The sequence below is a fragment of the Castor canadensis genome, chromosome 13, assembly GCF_047511655.1.
Source record: "Castor canadensis chromosome 13, mCasCan1.hap1v2, whole genome shotgun sequence".
NCBI classification, from domain to species: Eukaryota; Metazoa; Chordata; class Mammalia; order Rodentia; family Castoridae; genus Castor; species Castor canadensis.
Genome location: NC_133398.1, coordinates 51765021 through 51784350, shown reverse-complemented (window position 1 = coordinate 51784350; position 19330 = coordinate 51765021). Strand labels below are relative to the sequence as shown.

Here is a 19330-nt window from a genome sequence, read left to right as displayed (position 1 = left end):
CTGCTGAAGCCCTACCCCACAATGTGATAGTTTTTAGAGATAATTGCTGTGGGAGGTAATTAGGTTAAATGAGGTCATGACTATAGGGATTAGTGAGTAACTCTAGAAAACTTGCTTCCCTTTTCTTTTTCTCTTTTTTACTATGTGAGGACAAAGCAAGAAGGTGGCCATTTATATTCCAGGCCCCTCAATCATGGACTTCTAGCCTGTAGAACTGGAAGACATACATTCCTGCTGTTTAAGCTACTCAGTCTACAGTATTGTGTGGTAGAGCCCCCCGCTGACAAAGACAGCATTTTTTTTATTGCCATTTTACAGATGAAAAAACTGAAGCATGTAAGAGTAGGTGAGGGGTGTGTGTGGGGGGGGAGTGACATTATGTGGATTAGAACCAAGTTTTCTGACTTCATATACTTTGTACTACAACTATCAACCTTGAAGAAGAGCAATTAATTTAAGGTAGTGTTCTGAACATAGTTAACACTAGTACCAGTAAACCATTTTCTATGTTACTGTGAAAGATATACTGAATCCCCTCACTGTCCACAAGAGATATCTTGCGATTCACATTCAAAGAAAAACAGTGGTAAAACAAAACAATTCATCCCAGCGGCTTACTGTTCTCAATCAATTACTTCTAACATTTGCCCCATCAATACTACTATGGGTCCTGGCTAGGAGCCTCATTAGTTTAATAACTTTTGTAAAGGAAAGCAGGGTAGTTTCTCCTCTGAACTGCCCCATCCTTTTGACCTAGCCCTGCTTAAGAGGATGAACCAGGCAACACAATACAACTATTTATTTGCCTTCAAAGCCGATCTACCTGCTCTTCCTAACTCTGCAACACAAAAGCCCATAACATCCAAGGGGAAAAAAAAAGAAGTAATGCTTTAAACCATATGTTAACAGTGCTTCCTTCCTTGCTTCCTTCCTTCCTTCCTTCCTCCCTCCCTCCCTCCCTCTTTCCTTCTGTCCATTATTTTTTATTGTTGTACTGGGGGTACATCATAGCATTTACAAAAGTTCTTAAAACATATCAAATGCGTCATAGTTGAATTCACCGCCTCCATCATTCTCCTTTATTTCCCCTCTCCCATTCCTGGAATAGTTTCAGGAGAGCAGCATTTTCTTTCAAAACAAAGTGAAATTGAGGAAAGGAAAGGTTGTACTGGAAGTTACAGTCTTTAATGCTAGATTCTCAAGTCTGTGACCACAGGAAAGATTCTACATTTCTTTCAGGCAGACTCTATTTATATAATGACAACTTGAATGAGCTTGATGTTAGATTAGAATTGTATTTAGCCTCTTAGGCTCTTATATGATCAAAAGCTGTTGTTATGGACAACATTTTCTCATAATATAGTAAGAGACTAAGAATTATCCTTTCAACAAACTGTTAGTAAAACAGGAAAGGTCCTTATTTCTTTTACATTTTCAACTTACAGACATAAAATCATCCAGATGCCAGGATAATTGGCTTTATATTGAGGTGCCTCTGTTTTTACAATTGCATTTCCTTTCTTCATTATTTTCATCATATTTACAATTATTATTAAATGTTGTTGTGTTTTGAACTTATCACTCCCTGTATGAGAGCGCAAAATCTCATCAGGAAACAAATAGCCTTGGGGGACAAGGGTCTATAAATCTCTCCATAAGATCCTTTTCCACACTTAGGGATGGCTATAATTTTCTTTTAGCTTCCTCTCTTTTAAGCAGAAGAGCCTCAAGTCTTTTATCTCTCATCACCAGTCTTACTTTGAAGGCTGCTACTGACTATTGTAGCCAGAACTTGTGCTCTTTCAAACAATCCAGTTGTTGCAGGATGGTGTATGTGCCAGATGTGTTCTAAGAGATTACTGGCTGAGAATCTTTACTTGTTAAGAGCTTTAAGAATGCAAAATCATCTGGAAACAGACCACTTACTGTTACACCACCTATAAACATACATTTGAGCAAAGATTATGTACATAGAAGTGGAGTTTCACAACTGGCAATTAAGTATGCCAGAAACTTATCTTTTAACAGGTCTTTCCCTCCCTCTTCTCTCTGTTTCTCTCTCTCTCTCTCACTTTGAGGGGGATAAGTACAAAACAAGAAACTTACAAGTTAAGGGGTCAAACTATAATGCCTCATGAGAGAAGTGAGCAATGAACATTAAAATATAACTGCTGATAAGTTCACAATAAGATCCTATAACTGTTGCTAGAACTCTTCATTTACAGAACACTAGGAACTTGAAATAATGAAAAAATATTGTTGTATTCTCTATATAAGAGCATCAGTGAAGTCCTAAAAAGGATGTTATATGTGGCTATCAGTCTCAGTTTTGGATTATGAAATTTAAAATATTAAAGTACATTAAATTGAATGAATTTAGGAAATAAAGATGGCAATTAATTGAAATGAACTAAAACACAGATATATCTGAGATCATCTTGACAAGACATTTACCTGCACTTCATTAATTTTAGACCTTTAAAAAACGGATTACTTTAAAATGTTCAGACAGCATTTGATTGACACCAGTAGAATCTTTATAGATTTATGTAAGTGTCAAGAAGATCTATTCATTTTAATTTTTTGACTATCTTACAGAATTTCCCCCATTAAACATGAAGCTTGGGTTTTCTATCAGGGCAGTGACATTAAAAGTCCATTTTATTTGCTAAGAGCTGATTTCCATGGTACTTTTCCAAAAAACTAAAATCCACTGGAGAAAAACGTACTGACTAAACAGTCTAATCATTACCAGGTCAAAAATGCAACATTTTCTCACTATAAGTTTATACAACAAAGATTGTTTATATAACAAAGACTATTTCTTTGTAAGCCTTGTATGTTCCTAATTAAAATAACAATGTATTTCCCAACATATGGGATCCCTTTACCTAGATCAGGGAACCCTAACCCTTCTTGGGTATAGGTATACACATGTGTGTTGTGTAGATGTGTATAAAGTAATCCATAGGATAACAAACAACAACAATAGAACCTCCATTTGTATTTTCTTCTCTCCCATTTAAACATTCAATTTTTGTATATGCTTTCTTGTATATAACTTGTTAGTACAGTGACTATTACTACAATTGGGAAATGTATGTATTTTGGTATTATATGTTGACTGAGAGATGATTTTTAATACCAACACTATTGATAGTTACTAGTATTAATTCTGTGATTTCCTTGCTCAAATTTCATTTGAAATCACATAGATTTTAAATTATAAAGTGGTATGTGTGAAATATTCATCACAGTATCATTCTAATTTACTCAGAGACTATCTAAACTTTTGGACTTTATGTTTTATGCTTAAAACCAACTTGGAGCCGAAAAGTTTAATTTTAAGTTAAATAGAATATTGTAAAAAGAGTTACTCACTAAGAGATAACACAAACTTACTTAAAAGATTTTAAAGTACACCTAGATTTCCTTAAAACAAAACTTAATACAAAACACTTTATACAATGCCCCCAGAAACTTAAATTATCTTCATGGTGGTTCTATTTGAGACCTCTCATTTGATAGTGTTTACTGAAAAATATACAGAACAAAATGAAACCGTTTATAAACAAACACCCAAATGTGCTATACTTCACATTTGCTTCTACTGAAAATGGCAAGTCCTAACAAAAAGCTAATAAAAATGAAGCTATTTTTAAGAAGTCCCTCTGTCATAATGAAAATGAACTAAAATAGCAAAAACATGGCATATTTAAGAAACTTCTCATGTGAAAACATTAGGAGGTAGATTCTTTTATTTTGTTCTCAGTGTAACCCTTTAAAAAATGTGGTATTCAGAATCACATATTCCTTATTAGTAATATTAGATTCCTGTTAAGAATAGGAGGAATGCTACCACTTGTCAGGCTCCAAATGAACATGAATTTCCATGCATACATCTTATATAAGCCTAACAGTTGCTTTTCTTCATAAATCAATCTATTGTTGCACTTCATAATGAGAAGGCAGATTTACTGCCTTTTACCGCCTTTTCTCACCACCAGAAAGATGCCTATTTGGGTAATAGAACATTTCTCTTCTTCAAGGGTGTTTGGGATTAGGGAAGCAGGGGCAAGAACCTTTAACATCTGCTCCCTTCAAATGAATGACACTTCTGGTTCTCACAGCCTGGACGTCAAAAAGCAAATACTCTAAATTGATAAAATTCTCTATTGGAGAAACACAATACTTTAAATCCACTGAAATCACATCTCTAAAACACACATTTGGGATTTGAAGGTAAAACACAGAATTTAGATTGCTAACATTGTCACTCAAATGCCACACAATTATCATCAGAGTCAGAACAAACAGCATATTAGAATAAAGACCTGGGATTCATCATCTTGAATTTTCTCCAACCCTAAGAACAAACTTGAAGTACTGGCTGGTAAGGCTTTCATCATTTGAATCTCAATACTGTGCAAGAAGAACACAAATAGTTTTTATAATAAAGACTTACATTTTTTTGTTTTTATTTTCTTATTATTTTTCCCCTGAGGGAGAAATATTTAAGAAGTACGAACTTTAGAATTTAATTTAAAAACAAGTAAAAAGCCATTTGTCAGCAGCTAATCCCTAACCATCTGCCTTTTAAAAATGCACACATGCACATACTCACCCACTCACTCCAGTCAGGCCTAACATTCTCAGCAAGTAAGTGGATCTTGATGGATCTAAACAGAAGTTTCAGTAATCATGGCTCTACTTTTGGAAACATGTCTATCTTTAATCAGGCATCATGATTCCTACTAACAAATGCAGTCAACCACAAATTTAAAACAAACAGACACAATGTAAAACAAATAAAGTGGGGCAGGTACTGAATTCAAGAAGAATCTTTATTTTTGAAGAAAACTAAATTATGTCTTCTGCCCATGAATATGGAGCATTGCCTCATGAGCGAACACTTCTTGTTACTTCAGGCTATCTTTTGTCACTTAAGCAATGCTTTTTGACAGTTTTACAGGCTGTTATCACAAAGACTTCAGTATTTATGGTCTTTATTCACTTGGGCTTTCTGCTCCTACCCACTGGTTACTAATCACTAAATAGATTTTTTTTTTTTTTTATGGGACTGAAATTAGCTCAAAGGATGTCCTTCAACAACGGCAGCTCAGGACAGCACTGGCTAAAGGTCTTCTCCTCGGTCTCTTTCTCTCTCTCTTCAATTTTCTTTTCCTTACAGACAAGTTAATGAGAGTCCAAGATCCACACTGTTCAATTAGAGCACTAGCGCAAATGATTTACTGCATTCTTAGTAGATAGTCTGGAACCATTTCTGAATTAATCCTTAGAAACACATTCAATTTCAATATCTCAGGAATGATTTAAAAGTCTAAATTTGTTTTTAATCTTCACAAAACAAGAGCATTTCCTACTCATACAATCATTATTCAGGAAAAGTTTATTTCTACAACAGGCACACACACAAACATTTTAAATATGCATGTGATATTTTAAAACTTCAACATACTTACAAATTTCTTTCCACATAATAAAAGCTACATATTACCTTCTTATGCATTATACATAAAAGACTGAAGGCTGAAAACCAAGTAGAAAACACAGATTTTTCTTTTCACTTAACTGCAACTGACTTAAACATCTAAAAGATTGGCTGGTTTTTATCTTGTGAACAATGTGAAATGTGTAATAGATCATGTCCTCTTTTCCAGCTGGTTACTGGAAACCTGAAAGTCAAATTAGTCTACAAAGTGGTGTTTTCTTATAAACTAAACATATGAAAGAAAGCTAGAAATATTGACTTTATCCTCATGAATTTCCTGATAAACTGAACAAGTGGCAGACTTCTCTGAGTATGGCCTGAGTGACAGGGGAGAGGAAAGAAGAGAGTAGCTTTGAAGGAGCATTAAGAGTCCACTTTATGATCTAGAATATAATTCATTAAATATGACTCTTCTTGGAATGAAAGGGAATTATTATGATCAGCTTCTGTTTTCTCCAAATTGTGTTGGAATGAAAACATTTCAAAAGGAAATGCTGCTCAAAAAAGATTTTTCTTTTTAGGTGTTTAGACATCTCATATGTATGTAAGCACAGTATGTTCTACCCCATCCGAAAAAAGCCTTTTATCAAGATTAGCATTTACATGTAATTACTTTGCCCATTTTTATATAATAGTAAGACATCGTGTGATTGCATTTAACTTACTGAGACCCACAAATTCTCCTTGAATATAGTTTCAGGAGAATTTATCTTAGTTGATGAATGTGCATGCTTTCTGGCAGTCCAAATATAAAACTACATAACTGCTATATTTCTTTAGGAAAAAAATGGCAGATATTATTGGTCATGTGTGAAACTGAATAGCACTGAACGAATGCTATGTTCTTTAAATTTTGTGACTACTTCTCTTAGATTATATGTATCACATATATTAACATGAAAGTCAAAACAAATTCCATCTGAACAGGTTTATAAAAGTTAAATACTTATATAAGAATTTATAATTAAAATTAAAAAATTTTTAATATGCAATTAAATGATAGCTGATTTTTTTGTCAAATACTCTGGTAGTTAGATGACATTGGGGTGTTACGGGATTTTTTGTTAAGTTTTGCAGTATTTCATCTTATAGCTAAAAATGTTTTAGTGGGTAAAAATATTTTGGATGTAGAGTTTTCAAAATATGATCGGCTATATAATTATGAAATATGGAAGAACAGAATTACGCTTTTCTGAATGAAAAGATTCATGTCAGATTGTAAGCCACTTAGAATTCTAATCCTTAGCTTCTGTAAAGAACTAAGAGAAATTATTTAGTACTTATGAGTGTAAGTAGAATATACTCATAAGTACAAAAACTTCTATTCTTTAGTATGCATTTTAATAATTCTCTACTAGAGAAAACAGGTGTAAAGGCTATGAAGTCAGAAGAGAAATATATCTTTTTCCTACCTAAGTAACTCAGGGGAAAATGCATACCGGGGCTCCATTATACAATACTTCCTATTTATAAACTTTTTCTCTAATGTTTTTCTTAATTAGATTAAGCATGCAATTTAGTGATCTAAAATTGATAAGATTTTCCTCAATTCTTCCACAAACTTCAATTCTCTGCAGTTTTCTTATTCTGTCACTCTTACTCCTCACCCCCTTTCATTACACTCTTACCCCTCACCCCCTTTCATTACATTATAGAACATCTTAGAAGCCATCTTTCCTATGATGGTTCTGCTCATGGTAAATAAACAGCTGGCTTTTAAAAATCAGAAATAGAGCAAGCAAAGAAATCATCCTCACCTCTTTTGAAAGACAACAGTGTGGCCTTCAGGAATACAGAAGTGGTTTAAAGTTCACATGTGTCAGTAAGGAATTGAGAGCTGTTAGAATGAGCCTCTTGAAAAGAAAGAAGCCTCCTTGGGCACCCACATACATATTTAAATTAGATTGGCAGTTTAAATGACAGCAAACACATGGTCATGACTTTGCAATTGCTCATTCATCCAACACACACACACAGGCTAATCAGAAGCAAACATCCACCCTGAACTGTTTCAGAAATAGCTTCTTCCATCTGATACTACTATATGTGCAGTAAGCAGACATTCTGCTAGTGAGATCAGATGTCAAACACTTAACTCTCTCCTAGAATATTCGGATCTTGAATCACATTGCTTTATTATTCTAGAACGTTTTTCTAAAGGAAGTCTGACATCAAGATCTTCAGCAATTTCCCTGCTGAAGTCTATAGAGTTTTTTGAAGAACATAATAAAGACATGACTTCATAAAGGTTCCAGGATTTATTTATCTTAAGGCTATTTTAACTAGGACCTGCCCCTCCTATCAGTAATAGTACACACCCCTATTCTGTAAACAGGGCAGTCACTCAGAAGATCATATTTGGTTTTCTTTGTGCGGTTGTGTGTGTGTGTGTGTGTGTGTGCAAATAAAGGCTGGTAAAGAGTTAAAAGGTAAAGATACCAAACATAAACTTTAAGCTCCTATTCATAACTGGAGCCTCAGTAACATCTTCCAGTAAATAAGAAAGTGAGAAAACACAGATGGTACTATTTACAGGAGACTACCAACTATACCTGCAACATCACTGTATTGTATTATGCATGTGTATTGAGATTCACTTATTTTAAGATACAGTAATATGTGAAAAGCAGAAGGCAAATGCAGCTATCAGCTCTGTGATTAGGAGAGACAATAAAAAATGGCAAACAATTTTAAATAATTACATTTTACTTTTGATAGGAATTTACTTTTTAATCAAAATGCCAAATATTTTGAAAATTCCAGATTAATATGGGGGAAGGGAATGACATAGTGATTCACAGCTCAGGTTCCAGAAACATCATACCTGGTTTGAATCCTGGGTCTACCACTTTCTAGCTGTGTGATCTTAGCTAAGTAACAATCTGTTCATGTCTCAGTCTCCTCATCTCTGAAGCGGGGAAAGGGAATTAATCATGGTACCAATTCCTACAGCTAATGTACGTATGTAGGTAATGCAGTCAGGATAGAGCATGGAATGAACAACTAATATTTAGTCATGCCTGAGTCCACTGGATTGTCCAGCCTCTTTGCCTGTGATAGTTTTCCTTGAATACATTTGAACTTATAAGAAATAAGGCAACTTCTCTCAGACCAATTAAAAAGTTATTTCCTCACAAACTTCTAAAGCAAGGAACTGATAGCATACCCAGTTCAATGCCTGAAATACACGATATTCCAGAAACATGATATTGTACACAAATAGAAAAAACAAAGATGAGCATTCTTTTAAAAAGATAGTTAATCCAAACATAAGTCATCTACTGGCAAGAACTGCCTAGCCAAGTAAATATTAACAATTCAAACTCCACTGCTTGAGACCAAGAAGCTTTTTCTTCCTGCACAAAAAATGTGGCCCTAAGAGTCTCAATAAAAAGATCCATGAACTGGGGTTTAGCAGTGTGGTAAGGCACTTGCCTGGTATGATCCCTACTATTCGTAAATAAACAAACAAGGAAGAAAGAAAAAGATCCACCTAAAAAAGTAGGAATATCATATTACTGTTCTTGACAGTTCATTTCAATTTTACAGACTTATAGACTTCTGTCATACATTAATCTGTCTTGGCAATACAAAGACAAAAAAAAAGATGGATGCTGATTGCTTACTGGCAGAAATATTTGTCCTATGGGTTTTGCTGTAAAGGAATTCTGAGGCATTGTGAAATCTTAAACATAATTGAAATGCCTTTAAATTGTCCAACAAATTAAGATTGTGAGTAGATTTTATTATATAGTATCTGCTTATGTGATGTCATCAATGTCAAGCTCTTTTTCTTTTTCCTTTAAAAACCACAATCACACTGGGCACTTGTGGCTCACTGAGCCTGTAATACTACTCCTGGAGGTGAAGATTGCAAGGCTCATGGTTACTGAGCAGTCCTGGCAAAAAGTTTCAAGTCTTCATCTCATCCAATAGCTGAGCATGCATTATAGGTGGTGTACACCTATAATCCCAGGTACAGAGGGAAATGTAAAATAGGCCCGCTTAGGCAAAGAGTGAGATCCCTATCTCCAAAATAACCAGTAAAAAAAGAACTAAAGGTGTGGCTCTAGTTGTAGAGTGCCTGCCTAATAACCCAGAAGCCCTGAGTTCAAACCTCAGTACCACCAAAACACCAGAAAACCCCCATAATCACTACATATATGCAGTTCCTGTGCTCCTAGTAAGAAGTTTTGTTACAGACACAAGTAAACAAATATGATGTAGTTAAAAAATGAATATTTCCAATGTTAATGCTGTCCCAAAACTTGTTTTTAATGCTTAGTCTGTACTTATCATTAAAATTTAATATATCTTAACACAATTACCATCAATGGGATGCAGGTGTTAGATAATTACGTTAGTGTCAACACTACAGGCAAATCAAGATTTCTTCCCATGTGATGGAGTTCTGATAAATATCAATTCGTTGGTTTACTAAATCTTGGAGATCAAAAGGCTCTGCATATGGCACTAATAAATCAAATAGAGTCATCAAACCTACAGTCTGTTTTCTTTGGCTAAAACTGCAAAGTTCTACTTACAGAGTCTTATCACTCCTAAAAGTTCTCTGCCAAACCAAATCTAACTCACCAAGAGTATAGAAAATATAGCACTCACCAGCTGCACTGTCCTAGGGTTTTGGAAGTTCCGGAAGACAGCACTGTGTGATGGTTTAGATTATCAGGTCTTTTCCTTTCCCTTACCATTTCAGATCTCAAAATCAACTAAAAACTTCATCCAGAAAAGAAAAAAAGTCACCTCTAGATTCAGAATGGGAAGTTATTTTTATTAATGAGACTTACAATGAATAAAGGTACTTAATAAAAATCTCCAAGCTATTAAACATGCACATTGAAAAGAATAAAATAAAAATTCTATAAAACCTTTTCCTCACTCTACTTCAATACTTTCAAGAATTTTTGATGCTGGGAAATTTATTCAGGCATTTATAGTCCACTTAATCACTTTCTGATAAACTGACCCTAAAATTTGTGTGATAGCAGTATTATCTGAAAGAGAAGGGAGGAGGGAAAAAACAGGAGAAGCAGGATGAAAACAAGACAAATCTATCTTTCAGCTGATTTCCCTAAGGAGGCTATCCTGGTAAATGGTCTCATTCCATATATTTCCAATCTTGAAGAATATATAAAAATAAATGTGGGACTATGGTGTTTTTTATTTTCTTCTTTATAAAACTAGCCCACACTTTTCAAATATTTTTATAATTACATTTTAAATACATAAACAAAATATTTCTTTTTGGTTCAACTGAGATCAAAGCAGCAAAAAAAAAAAAAGTCTTTTTTTTTTCATGTCCAGAAGGATTTTAGAAAGGTTTAATAATTTATCCTAAAATGCTAAAATCTCAACTAAGAATTTTTATCCATTCCCCTGACCCCCACATTCAGGTTATGACAAATAAAATGTCTCCAAACAGTGCCAGATGTAAAAGTATATTTTTAAAACTACCCCAAGTTGAGAACCACAACCCTAGACTGTTTTCTTTGAAAGTCATCCATGGGAGTCTCATATAATCATCCACCAGTAATTAACAAAGCATTCTATTCTAATAAAACTATAATTTAAAGACCATTGTGAGATGGTACTTTAGGTTTGACAAGCTCCATTTCAATGGTCTCTCTGTGGTCTTGATGCTGAGATGCATTGGGAACTAGAATCTGTGGCTCCTAAGGAATTTAGATGACATTTTTCTCAGGCCTATCACTCCTCCCTAGCTCTGGTAGGATAGCTCTGCTGTCATAGACTGAAACCAAATTCACACTTTCAGTTGCCACTGCTATTTCTGTATCTTATACACAAACAAAGTAAAGATTCATGACCCTTGGTCAACATGGCTCAAAGTACTCCATGTAAAGAAAAATACTTCCTATAATGTTACTTGAGATGAAAAAGGGTTTGCAATGAGAGTCACTGAGTACCAGAGCAGTGTTAGCCATCAGTTTATGTTTATGGAAAAACAATTTTTGGCATAGTGGGCCAATGAGTAGAGAGAAGATCCCTCAAATACTTCTCTGGTCAACAGTCCCAAGTTTACTTCCTTGAAAGCCAATAAACCAGAAGCCTGACAAGTTAGCCTCTGAAATTTGTGGTGTTTTTCTGTCCTCCTCCTTGCTAAAGAAAGACCAACAAGGAGTTGGTCTGGTTCCTATCATCAAGATTTGTCTTGAGGCCCAATCATCAGAGTAATGAACCTTGCAGGAGTGGAGAAAGCCTATTTATAGAAGCTTTCAGCTGCCACAGACATCACTGGAGATGACAGACCCCATTCCATGGATGCCCGAGCTTCTGTTCTAAAGATGTACTGGAATGATACACCCAACTGAGTATCTAACCACACCAAATATTCCAGACCCATCCCAGTAAGAAATGCCGATTACCCTTTATGGTTATTGGTATCTATGGTGAAAGCCAGGCTATTTTCTGGATATGTAAAAAAATTTCAAACTGGGTATGTATAAAATGTCAAATTATCCTAAACCTGGATAATGAATTAAGGGCTCATTAGTGCTATTTTATCTTGATATTCATTACTCTAACAAAGAAAGTCTACTTCTAACTGTCTTAAGATGGCCTTTCATGTCCTTTTCTACTGTTCTATATTCTGCTTTGTGTATGATTATCAAAGTATTTGTTTTAGCCTTTCTGCCCACAATGCCCCTAGATAAGGATGAGGATAAGGAGAGAAAGGGAGTCATTCTTACTTTGTACCCTGTATAGCACAGGTTGGCAACCTTTTCCCATGAAAGGTCTAATAGTAAATATTTTAGACTTCACAGGTAGTACAGTCAGAACTACTCAACTCTGACCCTGTAGCATAAAAGCAATCATAGACAAAAATGTAAGCAAACGAGCCTGGCCATGTTCAATGAAGCTTTCTTTTTAAAAAACAATCAGTGTGCTAGATTTGGTTTTGGGGATATATATAGTTTGCTGATCCCAGTTCTATGGGTATGTAGAACAGCACCATTATGCTTACAGTGGGTAGGGATTTGGTAAATTTTTAAACCATATTTCCCTGATTTGGTTTACTATAATATTTACCTTGGTCTATTTTTTATAAACACAACAAATTGGCTTTTGTTGAAGAAAAAAAACTTAATCACCTTAATCATGAGTTATGCAGTTTTCTGTTCCTTTAAGACACTGTCTTATAGCAACCAATTTTATCCCACAAAATAACAACGTTATGACTTTATTGTCCAAGTTTTTCAGAATTACTATGGGAAACTTTACTGCTGTGTATTATCCTGAAGAGGGAGCTTTCATGCCAATTATATTATTAAAAGTATACAAATAAAATAAATTACTTTTCCAAAATAAATGGTTAGTTCCTCTGATACAACATCTTAGAAAAGACATGTGGAAAAAAAGTTACAAACTCATAATTCTCGTCACTGAAAACTCCTACAGGAAGCCTATCCAGAGGTCACTTATTTAGCAAGTGTGATTTATTAATTGTTTCAAAAGTTTCAGAATTTAGCTGGGCTAAGTTTTAGATATCAGGAAGTTCAATTTCTACAGTGAGAAATACAGACAGGTTCATTGTCATGGTGAGGATGGGCCAGGGCTATAATATTACTACCACTCAAAATAACATCCAATCAAGTCAAACAAATGTGTGTACTTTCACTTCAAATTGACATTTATGAAGATAAATGTTTTGATTCTCAGCTAGAAGAAATTTCCCACACTAGACTCTTTAACCAAATCAATTCTTATGTAAACCTCAAAACAAAAAGGTAGATTAAGTCCTGGGTGGGTAAGAAATCTGCATTTTATTTCTTCTTTTGAACACTTAGTCTAATAAACAAAACTGAACAGTCAACTGTTAAAAAAAAAATCAAAGCTTGAGGAAAAATGGTAGAACTTGTGTTTTTAAAAAGCTGTTTGATTTCCCACAAAAAATTCTCCCATTAAAGAGCAACAACAATAAGGTAATTGTCAAAAACAAAAAGTAAACAGGAAGGTAAGGAAAAAATGATTCTAAAAGATAAGATCTTTCAGGAAAGTTTCTTACAAAACTTATATGCCAGTGAATTAAGAAAGAGTTATTCCCAAAAACAGTAAGAATGTGAATGAGACCATTAGTTACCTTGTTTTTGCAGTGGGACTATCAGGAGTAACTGATCCAATGGAATATTCCTCTAGGGAGAGAAATAGCTGATCTCACTCAACATCTGTCAGAATTCTCTAAACCTTCTCAAGATGCTCAGAATTATAGAGAAATAGAAAAAATTAGACCAACAAGAATGCCAAGAATTATGAGAACTGTTGTGTTAAGAAGTCAATGTTTCATCAACATAGAAACCACATGAGAAGTGGCACCCAACAATTCACAATAGCATTACTCATGATAGTCAAAAGGTCAAAACAAGGTAAGCATCCATCAACCAATGAACAGATAAGTAAAATGCAGCAAATCCATACAACAGAATATTATTTAGTAAAAAAAAAAAAGAATGAAGCTCTGCTCACGCTGATGAATCTTGAAAATACCATGGCTAAGCATGATGCCAGACGCGAAAAAACTACACCTTACTTAAATGATTCCATGGATATAAATTATCCAGAATAGGCATGTATGTACAAGCAGAAAGTAGATGAGTGGTTTCCTAAGTGTAGAACCAGTGGAAAAACTGGGAGTTAATAGCTAGAGTGCAGAGTTTATTTTGGGGCCAATGAAATTGTTCTAAAATGGATTGCCATGACGGGTGCCGTCACTGTGTATGTACTGCATCAGATTAAACACTTTAAAGCAGCCATATGTATTGCAATAAAAGCTATCTGTAGAAAACAAAACTGAACAAATATTGACAGCTACTCATTCAATTGTTTTTCCTTTTTTTACTGTCTACTAAGGCAATTTGATTCAGTTCCTACATTTCCAAAGATTAAGATGTAATTAAGTTATGTATACTTTGAGCATTGTATAATATTTTCACCCATCAGATTATTATAGCAGCTCCTAAAATGAAAATGCCATGAGAATCAACAAGGGGAATTAATGGTGAGTTTGGCAGCAACCTTTCCAATGAACTACAGATAAAATGTGAAATATTAGCCAAAAAAAACAGCAGTAGATTTGACAGTGTTACATTAAGAAGAATATAAACTAGAAAAGTACATTGTAATATTTGGATGTAAAAGGTGATGAGTTTAAATAGAGTAATAAAAAAGTAGGATATTCATTTTCTTCAAGGTTGAAAATATATATAGGGCTTTAAAAGTAAAACAAAATCTTGTTATATACATTAAGATCTACTAATTGAAAAAATATCATTAATACAAAATGAAAATAGGTAATTATACAAAGATCAGATACGAAAAAAAGTATTGATCTCAAAAAATCATAAATGAATAGCTTTGTATAAAAGTATCAGCAAGCTGTATAAGACCTGTATGTGTCTTTTGCTGACTTGTTTCTTCATGTGTCTGAAATGTGTTAACACACCTGGTGAACAGTGTTGAACAATCTAGATATGACACCAGACCTCAGAGGCTTTAGAGTTTAGTTTATGGTATAAAGTTGATCTGCCCTTTGCTTTAATATTTCACATATACCAAAAGTTCTTCAAAAATGAAAACAACAATCTCTCCAAAATGCTTAGATAAGAGGGAACAAATAAAGTTTCTTTAAAAAAAAAGTTAGAAATATGAATTAATCAGTTGGAGAAATTCTATAATAGTAAGACAAATACTGTATTTTATAGGTTGAATTGAGATATAAAGTAACCCTCATGTGACAAAGGGTACAAATCTAGTTGCATAACTCAATTTTTAAAATAAGTATATCCTCACGTAACTTACCACCAGATCGAGATGTAGAACAGCTTATGTGACAACAACTTTGGACAATAGTTTGTATGTCACAATGGTGAATTTCGTGCTTGGTCCTACATACTCACTTAGGGGATTGGGCAGAAAATTTTGTAAACATCAAATCAAATGATATCAGCCTATTATTCTGTAGGAATAAAATTATATCTAGACAATTGACCATCTGTGTGCAGAAAATCCTGGCTTATGTCTCTAGGAAAGAGAATAGTGAGGGAAAAAGAAGAAAAGGAAGCAGAACAGGTTCTTGCAGATAGTGGTAAATAAGATAATAATCTGGCAGAAACTGGGTTGATTCTCCCCATATTAATTTTGTAGGGAGGGTAAATATTATGAGGGAATTTTACTGTACGGTTGTACGGCCTGCAACCAAAAGACCTCAAACTAGATGTAATGAGCTGCACCAAGGGAGCATAAGAGGATCAAAGAACAGCCAGAAACACATGGAAGCACAGTTTCATTTATATCTGTATCTATCTATTTACTGAACATTTTCAAGAGAAAATATGCCGACCTACAGACAGGACCCTATATTTATCTGTCTCTAACTTATCTACTTCTACCTCTTTTATATCTAATCTTATGTTGTTTCATTTATTTCTACAAGCTACCCTATTTTTCCTAAAACAAGGAAAGGTAAGTCATTCTTTGTCTTTATGAAATGCAGTTCTCTAAAGGTGCAATTAGCAGAAGGAAGACATGTATTTGAAAAATATCCAGTGAACAAGCAGAAATTATGCAAGTTTGTGAAAGTTAAGATTTTAGTATATACATATTATCCCTTTTTATTTTACTACTTTGACACAATAAAGCCCAGGTGCTATATAAGGTTAGGCACAGGAAACAACTAAAGTAAAAGACACAACTATATGGAAATCAATGAGTGGTTTAAGGAAGGACATACCAGTGGTTTTTTGCCAAGAGAATCAGCACATCTTATAGGTGAGTTAGTGGGAATCTCCCACCATAAATAACCTCTTGCCCACTCCCCAAAGGCCTCTCCCAAGTTGCTGTATCCTGCCTGAGTATTCCGAGTTGCTGAGAAGACAAATCTACTACTGACTAGGACACTCCAAAAAACTTCCAAGAGCACTATTTGAAAACTCAAGATAATTACTGTCTCCTCCTAATCTTTCCTTAAACCATGTCTGGTGGTTCTCAAAGTCTTCAGGATCTAGTCAGCTTCCTCTGAGTGCCACTTCTATTTTTTTTTTTTTTTGCCATCTTTAAAATGTACCACCAAACTCAAAAACAAACAAGCAAACAAAAAACAAAACAAAAAAACAGATAGAATCTGATGGGACAGCTTTAATTTTCCATGACTCATACACAATTTTTGTATTAATTTAATCTTAAAGTAGCTCATATACTGTTCACAATCTACTAAAATCCCTCAAATCATTTCTCCCCATATAAATTATCTCTAAGGCTGATGTCCATTATCTTTTACTGGTCAAAATAATTACTTGATTTTAAATGAAGGAATTTATCTTTGTTAAATTTCACTTTCTTGGAGTAAGCCTAGCATTTCTACTTGATAAGAATTTTTTAAAATCATAATTCTAGGATTAAGTGGAATACACTATCCTTCCCAGCTTTGGGGCACTGGTCAGCATGTCTTACATAGCTTTATGAAATTCACTGTAAGGTAATAAACTGGACAAAATGCAAAACTCTGTAATGCTCCACAAGAGATATTTTTACAGGCTGACGTGAACTTTTTAAATGAGCTTGTATATTCAGTGCAATCCACCCAACTGAGGTCACCCAGTCTGTGGTTTCCTCTATCTTACTACCCTAAGGTGTCACCAAAAGACTGATGAGATACTGCATTCTTAATACATACTTCAAATTCAATTTTGGAGTTTTATAGGAAACACGCAGGACTTACCAATGGGCAGTTTCTGGAATCTGAGGACTGCTCACAGAAGTAGGTGTTCACATTGGTACTAGGTATTGATTGCTCTTATTGCTCATTTGTAACACTAACTTTAGTGGGAGCATTATATTATCTACTGCAGCCCTTATTATAAAGACTTCCTTTCAATGATATAATAATTAAATACAGGTCTGAATGTTCTAGGTTATATGTTATGAAAGATCAGTAACTGAAAACTGTAAATACTTGCAATGCCTTCCTTCTTCACAACAATAGCTATACCAGATATGAGAACTTTTTTGTGTGGTGCTGGAGATTGAACCCATGGCCTTGTGCATGCCATGCAAGCACTTTACCACTGAGTTACATCCCAGACCTTGGTTTTTTGAGACAAGGTCTCATTGTGTATGTAATGCAGGCTGGCCTTGAACTTGTAATCCTGCTTCCTCCCACCTCCTTAATTCTGGGATTACAGAAGTATGCCACCATGATCAGCATAACTATCTTAAATTGCCTGGCAGAAGCAATGTTAGTTGAAAGACAAAAAAAAAAATTATTGGCCCTATAAAATAATTAGTCATGTTTTTTTTTAAAGTACCAGTTACTTAATAGGAACAGATAAATATACTTTAAGATCACAGAAAATTAAAAGTAATAAGGAAAATGTGATAACCCTAATTGAAACCAGGTTTCAATATTGCTTTTTCATACATATATAGAAAATAAATGACCATTTGCATCCTCCTTTCCCCTCTTCACTCAACCTTCCCTCCCACTCGTTCCCTCCCCTTCACATGACTGTTTTACATTCCTGTCCTTTATTAAGTGTCTGTTCATTGTTCAGTGGGATTGAAAACATTTAATCATTGATGAATAAGGGTTATAATTCCTATAAAGCTTTTACATCTAAAAAAAGATTTACAGTTATTTTAATTATCCTTCACAGAACTCTATCAAATCATTCAACACTACCATTCCTACTTCTTCATGGATGAGAAAAATGACTCATGCAGTTTGTAGGTTTTTTTCTGCTGCACAAGAGCTGGGTGGATTCCCACACAGGCTATGGCTGAGAAAGGCTGAGAAATCAAACACAGGAATCCAAAGAAAAAGGTAGAGGTAAGAGCTGGGGAGCAGGTACCTCCTCCAGAATCCAAATCAAAGTTTCAGATATTTGCTACCTATAGAGTCAAGACAAGTTCTTCTTTATTTGAATACAAAATAAGATGCAAGCTGTGCAAAACAAAAGGATGGGGAGCAGTTTTAAGAAACACGGTATGTTTCTGCCTCTCGAGACATGGAGCCAATGGGTAGCCTGGCCCTGAGTTAGAGAATTAACAGTTTCAGGCTACTACACTGCCTTAATCCTGGCAGGAGACTAGGAGAAGAATTAATAGATGGTGATCATTTAACTCAAAATTCCTAAGAGGTACATTTGGGGTCCATAAAGAAGATATTAACTCCATGTCTAGGTGTACAACTTCACTACCCAGAGGAAAGAACTGCTCTATTCAGAATATGGAACTAGTTTCTACTCCTTTCATCTTGGCCTAGGTTACCTTTAGCCATAAAGAGTTAAAACAATACCTTATGATACACTTGTAACCAACACGGAAAGTGTTTTTAAACCCCTCTTTGAGAAAGGTTAAAAAATAAAAAACACAAGAAGTAAAATGTTATGGAAAGAGGAAAAATAAGGCTTGCAGAAAATAAAATAATAATAGACCAGTAGATAAAAGTTCTGGCTATTTCATTTTATTTTTTTAGGGGGCACATTAAAGAAGCTTTGTCCTAACTTTTTTTTTTCCCCTAGGAGGGGGATAAGGATTGTGCAGGGAAGGTTTCAGTCCAGGGTGATCCATACAAAAGAAGGGCAGGTGAAGAAAGGCCCCACAAGAGTATGCAAAGGCCACAATCTCCCCAAGTCCACTGATCACCACCTGTGAAGTTAACAGTTGGAGGAACCAATCCCTAATGTTTCCCAAGGCAACAGATGGATCAAAAGAATTAGTCACTGCCTTCCCTAGGATGCTGGGCATAAAACACTTTGGAGGGAAGGTGGTAAGGCAGTGCATCCTGCT

At 34.7% G+C, this 19330-nt stretch overlaps 1 protein-coding gene across 6 annotated transcripts in view; it reads right to left on the bottom strand.

The window, feature by feature from the left end:
• Mllt3 (MLLT3 super elongation complex subunit) overlaps positions 1-19330 on the bottom strand; it is a 276781-nt gene that overhangs the window by 37542 nt on the left and 219909 nt on the right. The window contains exons 1-2 of one of the 6 annotated variants that reach the window (XM_020185767.2): positions 7270-8024; positions 4625-4679 (exon numbers count right to left, since the gene is read on the bottom strand). The exons of 4 other annotated variants lie outside the window; for them this stretch is intronic. The gene's annotated coding sequence lies outside the window, so the exon portion shown is untranslated. Of the gene's footprint in view, positions 1-4624; positions 4680-7269; positions 8025-19330 lie in introns of those variants that run through there. One more of the 6 variants, XM_020185766.2, reaches the window with a different exon arrangement.